The sequence below is a fragment of the Pongo abelii genome, chromosome 15 (genome assembly GCF_028885655.2).
Source record: "Pongo abelii isolate AG06213 chromosome 15, NHGRI_mPonAbe1-v2.0_pri, whole genome shotgun sequence".
Taxonomy (NCBI): domain Eukaryota; kingdom Metazoa; phylum Chordata; class Mammalia; order Primates; family Hominidae; genus Pongo; species Pongo abelii.
In genome coordinates, this window is record NC_072000.2 from 19,352,594 (window position 1) to 19,369,480 (window position 16,887).

The following is a 16,887-nucleotide window of genomic DNA, read 5'->3' on the forward strand; positions in this document are numbered from 1 at the left end:
CTCAGAAACACCTTTATGATGGGTGCATTCAACTCAGAGATTTGAACCTTCCTTTTCATAGAGCAGTTTGGAAACAGTGTTTTTGTAGAATCTGCAAGTGGATATTAGGAGCTCTTGATGTCTTCATTGGAAACGGGAATATATTCACAAAAAAACTAGACAGAAGTGTTCTCTGAAACTGCTTTGTGTTGTATGCATTCAACTCACAGAGTTGAATCTTTCTTTTCAAAGAGCAGTTTTGAAACACTCTATTTGTAGAATCTGCAAGTCTTCATTTGGTGCGCTTTAAGTCCTATGATGAAAAGGAAATATCTTTGCATAAAAACTAGACTGAAACATTCTCAGAAACCACTTTAAGATGTGTGCATTCAACCAACGGAATTGGACCTTCCTTTTGATAGAGCAGTTTTGAAACAGTGTTTATGCAGGATCTGCAAGTGGATATTTCGAGCTCTTTGAAGCCTTCGTTGGAAACGGGAATATCCTCACAAAAAAACTAGACCGAAGTGTTCTCTGAAACTGCTTTGTGTTGTATGCATTAAACACACAGATTTGAATTTTTCTTTTCATTGAGCAGTTTTGAAACACTCTTTTTGTAGAATCTGCAAGTGTTCATTAGGTGCGCTTTGAGGCCTGTGGTGGAAAAGGAAATATCTTCACATAAAAACTAGACAGAAGCATTCTCAGAAACATCTTTATGATGTGCGCATTCAACTCACAGAGTTGAAACTTCCTTTTGATAGAGCAGTTTTGAAACAATGATTTTGCACAATACACAAGTGGATATTTGAAGCTCTTACAGGCCTTCGTTGGAAACGGGAATATCTTCACATAAAAACTAGACAGAAGCTTTCTGTGAAACTGCCTTCTGTAGCGTGAATCCAACCCACAGAGTTGAACACTTCTTTTGAAAGGGCAGTTTTGAAACACACTTTTTGTATAATATGCAATTGTTTATTAGGAGCGCTTTGAATCCTATGGTGGAAAAGGAAATATCTTCACATAAAATCCAGAGAGAAGCATTCTCTGAAAGTTCTTTATGATGTGTGCTTTCAACTCACAGAGTTCAACCTTCCTTTTGAAAGAGCAGTTTTGAAAGAGTCTTTTTGCAGAATCTGCACGTTGATATTTGGAGCTCTTTGAGGCCTTCATTGGAACTGAGAATATCTTCACATAAAAACTAGACAGAAGCATTCTCAGAAACTGCTTTCTGTTGTGTGCACTCAACACACAGAGTTCAACCTTTCTTTTGATAGATCTCTTTTGAAACACTCTTTTTGTAGAATTTGCAAATGTTCATTAGGAGAGCTTTGAAACCTATGATGAAAAAGAAAACAACTTCACATAAAAACTAGACAGAAGCATTCTAAGAAATAACTTTATGATGTGTGCATTCAACTAACAGAATTGAACTTTTCTTTCAATAGAGCAGTTTTGAAACTGTGTTTTTGCAGAAACTGCAAGAGGATATTTGGATCTCTTTGAAGCGTTCATTGGAAACGGGACTATCTTCACATAAAAACTAGACAGAAGTGTTCTCTGAAACTGCTTTATGTTGTATGCATTCAACTCACAGAGCTGAATCTTTCTTTTGATAGAGCAGTTTGGAAACACTCTTTTTGTAGGATCTGCAAGTGTTCATTAGGTGCGCTTTCAGGCCTATGGTGGAAAAGGAAATATCTTCACATAAAATCTAAACAGCAGCATTCTCTGAAACTACTTTATGATGTGTGCATTCAACTCACTGGGTTGAACCTACCCTTTCTTGGAGCAGTTTTGAAAGAGTCTTTTTGAAGAACCTAGAAGTGGATATTTGAAGCTCTTTGAGGCCTTCGTTGGAAACGGGAATAACTTCACATAAAAACTGAACAGAAGTGTTCTCTGAAACTGCTTTGGATGTGTGTGTTCAACTCACAGTGTTGAAACTTTCCTTTCATAGGGCAGCTTTGAAACACCCTTTTTGTAGAACCTGCAAGCGTTCATTTGGAGCGCCTTGAGGCCTATGGTGGAAAAGGAAATATCTTCAAATAAAAACTAGACAGAAGCATTCTCACAAACACTTTATGATCTCTGAATTCAACTCAGAGAGAGAAGCCTTCCATTTGATTGAGCAGTTTTGAAATAGTGCTTTTGCAAAATCTGCAAGTGGATATTTGGAGCTCTTGAGGCCTTCGTTGGAAATGGGAATATCTTCACCAGAAAACAAGACTGAAGTGTTCTCTGAAACTGCTTTGTGTTGTATGCTTTCAACTCACAGAATTCAATCTTTCTTTTGATAGAGCAGTTTTGAAATACCCTTTTTGTAGAATCTGCAAGTGTTCATTTGGTGCCCTTTGAGATCTATGGTGAAAAGGAAATGTCTTCACATAAAAACTAGACAGAAGTATTCTCTGAAACATCTTTAAGATGTGTGCATTCAACTCACAGATTTGAAACTTCCTTTTCATAGAGCAGTTTTGAAACAGTGCTTTTGCACAATCTGCAAGTAGATATTTGGAGCTCTTGCAAGCCTTCATTGGAAATGGCACTATCTTCACATAAAAACTAGACTGTGGCGTTCTGTGAAACTGCTTTGTGTAGTGTGAATCCAACTCACAGAGTTGAATACTTCTTTTGAAAGAGCAGTTTTAAAACACTCTTTTTGTAGAATCTGCTATTGTTCATTAGGAGTACTTTGAGGCCAGTGGTGGAAAAGCAAATCTCTTCACATAAACTCTAGAGAGAAGCATTCTCTAAAACTTCTTTATGATGTGTGAATTCCACTCACAGAGATGAACCTTCCCTTTTATGGAGCAGTTTTGAAAGCGTCTTTTTGCAGAATCTGTAAGTGGATATTTGGAACTGTTTGAGGACTTCGTTTGAAACGGGAATATCTTGACATAAAAACTGGACAGAAGCATTCTCAGATAGTGCTTTGTGATTTGTGTGTTCACCTAATAGAGTTGAAGATTTCCTTTGATAAAGTGGTTTTGAAACACCCTTTTTGTAGTATCTGCTAGTGTTCATTTGGAGCGCTTTGAAGTCTACGGTAGAAAAGGAAGTATCTTCACATAAAAAGTAGACAGAAGCATTCTCAGAAACATCTTTATGGTGTGTGCATTCAAGTCAAAGGGTTGAAACTTCGTTTTGATAGAGCAGTTTTGAAACAGTGTTTTTGCAGAATTTGTAAGTGGATATTTGGCGCTATTCCAGGCATACTTTGGAAACGGGAATACCTTCACCAAAAAACTAGACAGAAGTGTTCTCTTAAACTGCTTTGCGTTGGATGCATTCAACTCACAGAGTTGAATATTTCTTTTGATAGAGCAGATTAGAAATACTCTTTTTGTAGAATCTGCAGGTGTTCATTAGGTGCGCTTTGAGGCCTATGGTGGAAATGGGAATACTTTCACATACAATCTAGACAGAAGTATTCTCTGAAACTTCTTTATGATGTGTGCATTCAACTCACAGAGTTGAACCTTCCTTTTTATGGAGCAGTTTTGAAAGAGTCTTTTTGCAGAATCTGTAAGTGGATATCTGTAGCTTTTTGAGGCCTTCTTTGGAAGCGGGAATATCTTCGCATAAAAACTGGACAGCAGCATTCTCAGAAACTGCTTTGTGATGTGTGTGTTCAACTCACAGAGTTCAACTTTTCCTTTGATAGAGCACTTTTGAAACACCCTTTTTGTACAATCTGCAAGTGTTCATTTGCAGCGCTTTGAGGCCTATGGTAGAAAAGGAAATATCTTCACATAAAAACTAGACAGAAGCATTCTCAGAAACATCTTTATGATATGCACATTAAACACACAGAGTTGAACCTTCCTTTCATAAAGCAGATTTGAAACAGTGTTTTTGAAGAATCCACAAGTGGATATTTGGAGCTCTTACAGGCCTTCGTTGGAATTGGGAATATCTTCAAATAAAAACTAGACAGAAGCGTTCTTTGAAACTGCTTTGTGTAGCGTGAATCCAACTCACAGAGATGAACACTTCTTTTGAAAGAGCAGTTTTGACACTCTTTTTGTAGAATCTGCAATTGTTCATTAGGAGCGCTGTGAGGCCTATGGTGGAAAAGGAAATATCTTCACATAAAATCCACACAGAGGCATTTTCTGAAATTCCTTTATGATGTGTGCTTTCAACTCACAGAGTTCAACCTTCCTATTGAAAGAGCAGTTTTGAGAGTCTTTTTGCAGAATCTGCAAGTGGATATTTGGAGCTCTTTCAGGCCTTCATTGGATAAGGGAATATCTTCACATAAAAATAGACAGAAGCGTTCTGTGAAACTGCTTTGTGTGGTGTGAATCCAACTCACAGTGTTGAACACAGCTTTTGAAAGAGCAGTTTTGAGACACTCTTTTTGTAGAATCTGAAATTGTTCATTAGAAGTGCTTTGAGGCCTATGGTGGAAAACGAAATATCTTCACATAAAATCTAGACTGAAGCAGTATCTGAAAGTTCTTTATGATGTGTGCTTTCAACTCAGAGAGTTAAACCTTCCTTTTGAAAGAGCAGTTTTGAAACACTCTTTTTTAAAGGATCTGCAAGTGGATATTTGGAGCTCTTTGAGGTCTTCATTGGAAAGGTGAATATCTTCACATAAAAACTAGAAAGAAGCATTCTCAGAAACTGCTTTTTGTTGTGTGTACTCAATACACAGAGTTGAAACTTTCTTTTGATAGAGCACTTTTGAAACACTCTTTTTATAGAATTTGGAAGGGTTCATTATGAGCGCTTTGAAGCCTACTGTGGGAAAGGAAACAACGTCACATAAAAACTAGACAGAAGCATTCTAAGAAACATCTTTATGATGTGAGCATTCCACTAACAGAGTTGAATATTTCTTTGGATAGAGCTGTTTTGAAACAGTGTTTTTGCAGAATCTGCAAGAGGATACTTGGAGCTCTTTGAAGCGTTCTTTGGAAACGGGACTATCCTCACATACAAAATAGACAGCAGTGTTCTCTGGAACTGCTTTATGTTGTATACATTCAACTCACAGAGGTGGTGAACCCTTCTTTTGATAGAGCAGTTTTGAAACCTCTTTTTGTAAAATTTGCAAGTGTTCATTAGGTGCGCTTTGAGGCCTATTTTGGAAAAGGAAATATCTTCACATAAAAACTGGATAGAAGCTTTCTGTGAAACTGCTTTGTGTGGTGTCAATCCAACTCACAGATTTGAACACTTCTTTTGAAAGAGCAGTTTTGAAACACTCTTTTTGTAGAATTTGCAATTGTTCATTAGGAGCGCTTTGAGGCCTATTTTGGAAAAGGAAATATCTTCACATAAAATCCAGACAGAAGCATTCTCTGAAAGTTCTTTAGATGTGTGCTTTCAACTCACAGAGATCAAACTTCCTTTTGATGGAGCAGTTTTGAAAGGGTCTTTTTCAAAATCTGCAGGTAGATATTTGGAGCTCTTAGAGGCCTCTGTTGGAAACGTGAATATCTTCACATGAAAACTAGACAGAAGCATTCTCTCAAACTGCTTTGTGTTGTGTGCACTCGACACACAGAGTTGTACATTTCTTTTGGTAGAGCACTTTTGAAACACTCTTTTAGAAGAATTAGCAAGTGTTCATTAGGAGCGCTTTGAACCCCACGGTGGAAAAGGAAACAACTTCACATAAAAACCACACAGAAGCATTCTAAGAAACACCTTTATGATGTGGGCATTCAACTAACAGAGTTGAACCTTCCTTTTCTTAGAGCATTTTTGAACAGTGTTTTTGCAGAATCTGCAAGAGGATATTTGGAGCTCTTTGAAGCGTTCATTGGAAACGTGACTATCTTCACATAAAAACTACACACAAGCGTTCTCTGAAACTGCTTTGTGTGGTATACATCCACCTCACTGAGTTGAATCTTTCTTTTGGTAGATCAGTTGTGAAACACTCTTTTTTTAGAATCTGCAATTATTCATCAGGTGCACTTTGAGTCCTATGGTGGAAAAGCAAAAATCTTCTCTTAAAATCTACATGGAAGCATTCTCTCCAACTTCTTTAGGATGTGTCCATTCAACTCACAGAGTTGAAACTTCATTTCCTTTTTTTGTTTTTTTCTTGTTTTTGTTTTTTTTTTTTAACAGCTTTATTGAGATATAACTGACACAATTTTACTTTTGAATGAATGAATGAACGAGTGTGCAAAAAGAGAGTAAGAAAAGTTAAGGGAGCAGTCCCCTGCTGAGTAAGGCAATCACTGAAAATAACTTGTTTGAGGCTATGTGTTGGAAATCACTGAGAAAGCATAAGAAATTAAAAAACAAGTGCCCATTCAAACAATCTTATCATGCCTCACATATGAGCAATAAGAAAATAGATGGATTGAACTGGGGTCAGGGAGGGGCAGGGCAGGGCTTTAATAATAGAGAAGTGACTGTGAATTTTAGGATTCCAAAACCTACAGATCAGTGCTGTTGTTGTTTTTTTTTAATTTATTATCATTATACTTTAGGTTTTATGGTACATGTGTGCAATGTGCAGGTAAGTTACATATGTATACATGTGCCATGCTGGTGCGCTGCACCCACCAACTCCTCATCCAGCATTAGGTATATCTTCCAATGCTATCCCTCCTCTCTCCCCCCACCCCACAACAGTCCCCAGAGTGTGATGTTCCCCTTCCTGTGTCCATGGGTTCCCATTGTTCAATTCCCACCTATGAGTGAGAAAATGTGGTGTTTGGTTTTTTGTTCTTGTGAAAGTTTGCTCAGAATGATGATTTCCAATTTCATCCATGTCCCTGCAAAGGACATGAACTCATCGTTTTTTATGGCTGCATAGTATTCCATGGTGTATATGAGCCACATTTTCTTAATCCAGTCTATCATTGTGGGACATTTGGGTTGGTTCCAAGTCTTTGCTATTGTGAATAATGCCACAATAAACATACGTGTGCATGTGTCTTTATAGCAGCATGATTTATAGTCCTTTGGGTATATACCCAGTAATGGGATGGCTGGGTCGAATGGAATTTCTAGTTCTAGATCCCTGAGGAATCACCACACTGACTTCCACAATGGTTGAACTAGTTTACAGTCACAAATCAAAAAATGTAATCCAGCCTATAAACAGAACCAAAGACAAAAACCACTTGATAATCTCAATAGATGCAGAAAAGGCCTTTGACAAAATTCAACAACCCTTCATGCTAAAAACTCTCAATAAATTAGGTATTGATGGGACATATCTCAAAATAATAAGAGCTATCTATGACAAATCCACAGCCCATATCATACTGAATGGGCAAAAATTGGAAGCATTCCCTTTGAAAACTGGCACAAGACAGGGATGCCCTCTCTCACCACTTCTATTCAACATAGTGTTGGAAGTTCTGGCCAGGGCAATTAGGTAGGAGAAGGAAATCAAGGGTATTCAATTAGGAAAAGAGGAAGTCAAATTCTCCCTGTTTGCAGATGACATGATAGTATATCGAGAAAACCCCATTGTCTCAGCCCAAAATCTCCTTAAGCTGATAAGCAACTTCAGCAAAGTCTCAGGATACAAAATCAATGTACAAATATCACAAGCATTCTTATACATCAATAACAGACAAACAGAGAGCCAAATTATGAGTGAACTCCCATTCACAATTGCTTCAAAGAGAGTAAAATACCTAGGAATCCAACTTACAAGGGATGTGAAGGAACTCTTCCAGGAGAACTACAAGGCACTGCTCAAGGAAATAAAAGAGGATACAAACAAATGGAAGAACATTCCATGCTCATGGGTAGGAAGAATCAATATCATGAAAAAACCATACTGCCCAAGGTAATTTACAGATTCAATGCCATCCCCATCAACCTACCAATGACTTTCTTCACAGAATTGGAAAAAACTACTTTAAAGTTCATATGGAACCAAAAAAGAGTCCACATCACCAAGTCAATCCTAAGCCAAAAGAACAAAGCTGGAGGCATCAAACTACCTGACTTCAAACTATACTACAAGGCTACGGTAACCAAAACATCATGGTACTGGTACCAAAACAGAGATATAGATCAATGGAACAGAACAGAGCCGTCAGAAATAATGCCACATAGCCACAACTATCTGATCTTTGACAAACCTGAGAAAAACAAGCAATGGGGACAGGATTCCCTATTTAATAAATGGTGCTGGGAAAACTGGCTAGTCATATGTAGAAAGTTGAAACTGGATCCCTTCCTTACACCTTATTCAAAAATCAATTCAAGATAGATTAAAGACTTAAATGTTAGACCTAAAACCATAAAAACCCTAGAAGAAAACCTAGGCATTACCATTCAGGACATAGGCATGGGCAAGGACTTCATGTCTAAAACACCAATAGCAATGGCAACAAAAGCCAAAATTGACAAATGGGATCTAATTAAACTCAAGAGCTTCTGCACAGCAAAAGAAACTACCATCAGAGTCAACAAACAACCTACAAAATGGGAGAAAATTTTCGCAACCTACTCGTCTGACAAAGGGCTAATATCCAGAATCTACAATGAACGCCAACAAATTTAAAAGAAAAAAATAAACAACTCCATCAAAAAGTGGGTGAAGGACATTAACAGACACTTCTCAAAATAAGACTTTTATGCAGCCAAAAAACACATGAAAAAATGCTCACCATCACTGGCCGTCAGAGAAATGCAAATCAAAGCCACAATGAGATATCATCTCACACCAGCTAGAATGGCAATCAATAAAAAGTCAGGAAACAACAGGTGCTGAAGAGGATGTGGAGAAATAGAAACTTAATTTTCATGGAGCAGTTTTGAAAGAGTCTTTTTGCAAAAACTGTAAGTGGATATTTGGAGTTCTTTGAGGCCTTCTTTGGAAACGGGAATATCTTCACATAAAAACTGGACAGAAGCATTCTCAGAAACTGCTTTGTGATGTGTGTGCTCAACTCACAGATTTGAACTTTTCCTTTCATAGGGCAGTTTTGAAAAACCCTTTTTGTAGAATCTGCAAGTGTTCATTCAGAGCGCTTTGAGGCCTATTGTGGAAAAGTAAGTATCTACACATAAAAAATAGACAGGGGCATTCTCAGGAATATCTATAACATGTGTGTACTCAACACAGACAGATAAGCCTTTCTTTTGATAGAGCAGTATTGAAAAAGGATTTTTGCAGAATCTGCAAGTGGATATTTGGAGCTCTTGAGGCCTTTGGTGGAAACGGGAATATCTTCACAAAAACACTAGACAGAAGTGTTCTCTGAAACTGGTTTGTGTTGTATGCATTCAACTCACAGAGTTGAATCTTTCTTTTGATTGAGTAGTTTTGAAACACTCTTTTTGTAGAATCTCCAAGGGTTCATTAGGTGCGCTTTGAGGCAAATAGTGGAAAAAAAAATATCTTCACATAAAAACTAGACAGAAGCATTCTCAGAAACACCTTTATGATGTGTGCATTCAACTCACAGAGTTGAACCTTCCTTTTGATACAGCAGTTTTGAAACAGTGTTTTTGCAGAATCTCTATGTGGATATTTGGAGCTCTTTCCAGCCTTTTTGGAAATGGGAATACCTTCACATAAAAACTAGGCAGAAGCATTCTGTGAAACTGCTTTGTGTCGTGTGAATCCAACTCACAGAGTTGAACACTTCTTTTAAAAGAGCAGTTTTGAACTCTCTTTTTCTACAATCTGCAATTGTTCATTAGGGGCGCTTTGAGGCGTGTGTTGGAAAACGAAATATCTTCACATAAAATCCAGACAGAAGCATTCTCTGAAAGTTATTTTTGATGTGTGCTTTCAACTCACAGAGTTCAACATTCCTTTTGAAATTGCAGTTTCGAAACATTCTTTTTATAGTGTTTGCAAGTGGATATTTGGAGCTATTTGAGGCATTCGTTGGAAACGTGTATATCTTCACATAAAAAGTAGACAAAAGCATTCTCAGAATCTGATTTGTGTTGTATGCACTCAACACATGGAGTTGAACCTTTCTTTTGATACAGCACTTTTGAAACACTCTTGTTGTAGAATTTACAACTGTTCGTTAGGAGCGCTTTCAAGCCTACGGTGGAAAAGGAAAGAACTTCACATAAAAACTAGACAGAAGCATAATAAGAAACAACTTTACGATGTGTGCATTCAACTAACAGAGTTAAATCTTCCTTTGGATAGAGCAGTTTTGAAACAGTGTTTTTGCAGAATCTGCATGTGGATATTTGCAGCTTTTTGAAGCGTTCCTTGGAAAAGGGACTATTTTCACATAAAAACTAGACAGAAGTGTTCTCTGAACCTGCTTTGTGTTGTATGCATTCAACTCACAGAGTTGAATGTTTTTTCAGATAGATCAGTATTTAAACACTCTTTTGTAGAATGTGCAAGTGTTCATTAGGTGTGCTTTGAAGCCTATGCTAGAAAAGGAAATATCTTCCCATAAAATCTAGAAAGAAGCATTCTCAGAAACAACTTTATGATGTGTGCATTCAACTCAGACAGATAAGCCTTCCTTTTGATAGAGCAGTTTTGAAACAGTGTTTTTGCAGAATCTGCAAGTGGATATTTGGAGCTCTTGAGGCCTTCGTTGGAAACTGGAATATCTTCTAAAAAACTAGACAGAGGTGTTCTCTGAAACAGCTTTAAAGTGTTGTATGCATTCAACTCACAGAGTTGAATCTTTCTTTTGATAGAGCAGTTTTGAAACACTCTTTTTGTGGAATCTGCAAGTGTTCATTAGGTGGGCTTTGAGGACTATGGTGGATAAGGAAATATCTTCACATAAAAACGAGACAGAAGCATTCTAAGAAACATCTTTATGATGAGTGCATTCAACTCAGAGAGATAAGCCTTCCTTTTGATAGAGCAGTTTTGAAACAGTGCTTTGCAGAATCTGCAAGTGGATATTTGGGGCGCTTGAGGCCTTCGTTGGAAACGGGAATATCTTCACAAAAAAAGTAGACAGAAGTGTTATCTGAAACTGCTTTGTGTTGTTTGCAATCAACTCACAGAGTTGAATCTTTCTTTTGATAGATCAGTTTTGAAACACACTTTTTGTAGACTATGCAAGTGTTCATTAGGAGCGCTTTGAGGCCTATGGTGGAAAAGGAATTATCTTCACATAAAAACTAGACCAAAGCATTCTCAGAAACACCTTTATGATGTGAGCATTCAACTCACCCAGTTGAACCTTCCTTTTGACAGAGCAGTTTGATTTGGAGCTCTTTCTTGCCTTCGTTGGAAACGAGACTATCTTCACATAAAAGCTAGACAGAATCGTTCTGTTAAACTGAGTTGTGTAGAGTGAATCCAACTCAGAGAGTTGAATACTTCTTTTAAAAGAGCAGATTTGAAACACTCTTTTTGTAGAATCTGCAATTGTTCATTAGGAGCGCTTTGAGGCCTACAGTGGAAAAGGAAATATCTTCACATAAAATCCAGACAGAAGAGTTGTCTGAAAGTTCTTTATGATGTGTGCTTTCAACTCACAGAGTTCAACCTTCTGTTTCATGGAACAGTTTTGAAAGAGTCTTTTTGCAGTATCTTCAAGTGGATATTTGGAGCTCTTTGAGGCATCCGTAGGAAACGTGAATATCTTCACATAAAAATTAGACAGAAGCATTCTCTGAAACTTCTTTGTGTTGTGTACCTTCGACAGTCAGAGCTGAACCTTTCTTTTGATATAGCACTTTTGAAGCACTCTTTTTGTAGAATTTGCAAGTGTTCATTAGGAGCACTTTGAAGCCTATGATGGAAAAGGAAACAACTTCACATAAAAACTAGACAAAAGCATTCTAAGAAACACGTTTATAATGTGTGCACTCAATTAACAGAGTTGAAATTTCCTTTGGATAGAGCAGTTTTGAAAGAGTGTTTTTGCACAATCTGCAAGAGGGTATTTGGAGCTCTTTGAAGCTTTCGTTGGAAATGGGACTATCATCACATAAAAACTAGACAGAAGTGTCCTCTGAAACAGCTTGGTGTTGTATGCATTCAACTGACAGAGTTGAACCTTCCTTTTCATGGAGCAGTTTTGAAAGAGTCTTTTTGCAGAATCTGCAAGTGGATATTTGGAGCTCTTTGAGGCCTTCGTTGGAAACGTGAATATCTTCACATAAAAACTAGACAGAAGCATTCTCAGAAACTGCTTTGCCTTGTGTGCTCTCAACACACAGAGCTGACCCTTTCTTTTGAGAGAGCACTTTGGAACACTATTTTTCTAGAATTTGCATGTGTTCCTTAGGAGCGCTTTGAAGCCTATGGTGGAAAAAGAAACAACTTCACATAAAAATTAGACAGAAGAATTCAAAGAAACAACTTTATGATGTGTGCATTCAACTAGCCGATTTGAACTTTCCTTTGGATAGAGCAGTTTTGAAACAGTGTCTTTGCAGAATCTGTAAGTGGATACTTGGAGGTCTTTAAGGGCTGCGTTAGAAACTTGAATATCTTCACATAAAAACCAGAGAGAAGCATTCTCAGAAACTGCTTTGTGTTGTCAGCACTCGACACACAGAATTGAACCTATCTTCTGAAAGAGCACTTTTCAAACACTCTTTTTTGTAGAATTTGCAAGTGTGCATTAGATGCGCTTTGAGGCCTATGGTGGAAAATGAAATATCTTCACATAAAAATTAGACAGAAGCACTCTCAGAAACATCTTTATGATCTGTGCATTCAACTAAGACAGATAAGCCTTCCTTTTCACGGAGCAGTTTTGAAACAGTGTTTTTGCAAAATCTGCAATTGGATATTTGGAGCTGTTGAGGCCTTCATTGAAAGCAGGAATATCTTCACAAAAAAACAAGACAGAAGCGTTCTATGAAACTTCTTTGTGTACTGTGAATCCAACTCACAGATTTGAAAACTTCTTTTGAAAGAGCACTTTCGAATCACTCTTTTTGTAGAATCTGCAACTGTTCATTAGGAGCGCTTTGTGGCCTATGGTGGAAAATGCAATATCTTCACTTAAAATCCAAACAGAAGCATTCTCTGAAAGTTCTTTATGATGTGTGCATTCAACTCAAAGAGTCCATCCTTCCTTTTGATGGAGCAGATTTGAAAGAGTCTTTTTATAGAATCTGCAAGTGGATATTTGGAGCTCTTAGAGGCATTCTTTGGAAACGTGAATATCTTCACATAAAAACTAGACAGAAGCATTCTCAGAAACGGCTTTGTGTTGTGTGCCCTCGATACACAGAGTTGAACCTTTGTTTTGATAGAGCACTTTTGAAACACTCTTTTTGTAAAATTTGCAAGTGTTCATTTTGTGTGCTTTGAAGCCTACAGGGGAAAAGGAAACAACTTCACATAAAAAGTAGAGAGGAGCATTCTAAGAAACACCTTTATGATGTGTGCATTCAACTAACAGAGTTGAACGTTCCTTTGGATAGAGCAGTTTTGAAACAATGCATTTGCAGAATCTGCAAGAGTATATTTGCAGCTTCTATCAAGCGTCCATTCGAAACGGGACTATCTTCACATATAAAGTAGACAGAAGTGTTCTCTGAAACAGCTTGGTGGTGTGTACATTCAAATAAAAAAGGTGAAACTTTCTTTTGATAGAGCAGCTTTGAAACTCACTTTCTGAAGTATTTGCAAGTGTTCATTAGGAGCGCTCTGAAGCCTACGGTGGAGAAGGAAACAACTTCATATAAAAACTAGATAGAAGCATTCTCATAAACATCTTTACAATGTGTGCATTCAAATCAGGGAGATAAGCCTTCCTTTTGATAGAGCAGTTTTGAAACAGTGTTTTTGCAGAATCTGCAGGTGGATATTTGGAGATCTTGAGGCCTTCATTGGAAACGGGAATATCTCACACAGAAAAACTAGGCAGAAGCATTCTCAGAAACTACTATGTGTTGTGTGCACTCGACACAAAGAGTTGAACCTATCTTCTGAAAGAGCACTTTTGAAACACTCCTTTCGTAGAAGTTGCAAGTGTTCATTTGGTGCACTTTGAGGCCTACGGTGGAAAAGGAAATATCTTCACATAAAATCTAGACAGAAGCATTCTCTGAAACTGCTTTATGATGTGTGCATTCAACTTACAAATTTGAAACATCCTTTTGATGGAGCAGTATTGAAAGAGTCTTTTTGCAGAATCGGCAAGGGGATATTTGGAGCTCTTTGAGGCCTTGTTTGGAAACGGGAATATCTTCACATAAAAACTGGAAAGAAGCATTCTCAGAAACTGCTTTGTGATGTGTGTGTTCACCTCACAGAATTGAATCTTTCGTTTGATAGAGCAGTTTTCAAACACCCTTTTTGTAGACTCTGCAAGTATTCATTTGGAGCACTTTGAGTCCTATGGTGGACAAGGAAATTTCTTCACATAAAAACTAGACAGAAACATTCTCAGAAACATCTTTATGATGTGTGCATTCAACTCACAGAGTTGAACATTCCTTTTGATGGAGCAGATCTGAAACACTGTTTCTGCAGAATCTGCAAGTGTATATTTGGAGCTCTTTCAGGCTTTCGTTGGAAACGGGACTATCTTCAAATAAAAACTAGACAGAAACATTCTGTGAAACTGCTTTGTGTAATGTGAAACCAACTCACAGATTTGAACACTTCTTTTGAAAGAGCAGTTTTGAAACACTCTTTTTGTAGAATCTGCAATAGTTCATTAGGAGCGCTTTGAGGCCTATGGTGGTAAAGGAAATATCTTCACATAAAATCCAGACAGAAGCATTCTCTGAAAGTTCTTTATGATGTGTGCTTTCAACTTATAGAGTTCAACCTTCGTTTTGATGGAGCAGTTTTGAAAGAGTCTTTTTGCAGAATCTGCAAGTGGATATTTGGAGCTATTTGAGGCCTTCATTGGAAATGTGAATACCTTCACAAAAAAACTAGACAGAAGCATTCTCAGAAACTGCCTTGTGTTGTGTGCACTCGACACACAGATTTGAACCTTTGTTTTCATAGAGCACATTTGAAACACTGTTTTGGTACAATTTGCAAGTGTTCATTAGAAGCGCTTCGAAGCCTACGGTGGAAAAGGAAACAACTTCACGTAAAAACTAGACAGAAGCATTCTAAGAAACACGTTTATAATGTGTGAATTCAACTAACTGAGTTGATCTTTCCTTTGGATAGAGCAGTTGTGAAACACTGTTTTTGCAGAATCTGCAAGGTGATATTTGGAGTTCTTTGAAGCGTTCGTTGGAAAAGGGACTATCTTCACATAAAAACTAGACAGAAGTGTTTTCTGAAACTGCTATCTGCTGTACACATTCAACTCACAGAAGTGAACCTTTCTTTTGATAGAGCACTTTTGAAAAACTGTTTTTGTGGAATCTGCAAGTGTTCACAATGTGCGCTTTGAGGCCTTTGGTGGAAAAGGAAATATCTTCATATAAAATCTAGACAGAAGCATTCTCTCAAACTTCTTTATGATGAGTGAATTCAACTCAGAGAGATGAACCTTCCTTTTCATGGACGGGTTTTGAAAGAGTCTTTTTGCAGAATCTGCAAGTGGATATTTGGAGCTCTTTGAGGCCTTCATTGGTAACGTGAATACCTTCACAAAAAAACTAGACAGAAGCATTATCAGAAACTGCCTTGTGTTGTGTGTGCTCCACAAACAGAGTTGAACCTTTGTTTTGATAGAGCACTTTTGAAACACTCTTTTTGTAGAATTTGCAAGTGTTCATTTGGAGCGCTTCAAAGCCTACTGTGGAAAAGGAAGCAACTTCACTTAAAAACTAGGCACAAGCATTCTAAGAAACACGTTTATAATGTGTGCATTCAACTAACTGAGTTGATCTTTCCTTTGGATAGAGCAGTTGTGAAACACTGTTTTTGCAGAATCTGCAAGGCGATATTTGGAGCTCTTTGAAGCGTTCATTGGAAAAGGGACTATCTTCACATAAAAACTAGACAGAAGTGTTCTCTGAAACTGCTATGTGTTGTATGCATTCAACTCACACAAGTGAACCTTTCTTTTGATACAGCAGTTTTGAAAAACTGTTTTTGTAGAATCTGCAAGTGTTCACAATGTGCGCTTTGAGGCATACGGTGGAAAAGGAAATACCTTCACATAAAATCTAGACAGAAGCATTCTCTCAAACTTCTTTATGATGTGTGCATTCCACTCAGAGAGATGAAACTTCCTTTTCATGGAGGGGTTTTGAAAGAGTGTTTTTGCAGAATCTGGCAGTGGATATTTTGAGCTCTTTGAGGCCTTCGTAGGAAACGGGAATATCTTCACATAAAAACTGGAAAGAAGCATTCTCAGAAAATGATTTGTGATGTGTGTGCTCAACTCACAGAGTTGAACCCTTCCTTTCATACAACAGTTAAGAAACACCCTTTTTGTAGGATCTGCAAGTGTTCATTTGGAGCGCTTCGAGGCCTATGGTGGAAAAGGACATATCTTCACATAAAAACTAGACAGAAGAATTCTCAGAAACAACTTTATGATGTGTGCATTCAACTCACAGAGTTCAACCTTCCTTTTCATAGACCAGTTTTCAAAGAGTCTGCAAGTGTATATTTGGAGTTCTTTCTGGCATTCATTGGAAACAGGAATATCTTCACATAAAAACTAGACAGAAGCATTCTGTGAAACGGCTTTGTGTAGTGTGAATCCAACTCACAGAGTTGAACACTTCTTTTGAAGGAGCAGTTTTGAAACACTCGTTTTGTAGAATCTGCAATTGTTCATTAGGAGCGCTTTGAAGCCTATGGTGGAAAACGAAATATCTTCACATAAAATACAGACAGAAGCATTATCTGACACTTCTTTATGATGTGCACTTTCAACATACAGAGTTCAACCTTCCTTTTGAAAGAGCAGTTTTGAAAAACTCTTTTTATAGAATCTGCAAGTGAATATTTGGAGCTCTTTGAGGCCTTCGTTGGAAAAGTGAATATCTTCACACAAAAATTAGACAAAAGCATTCTCAGAAACTGCTTTGCTTAGTGTGCACTCAACACACAGAGTTGTACCTTTCTTTTGATAGAACACT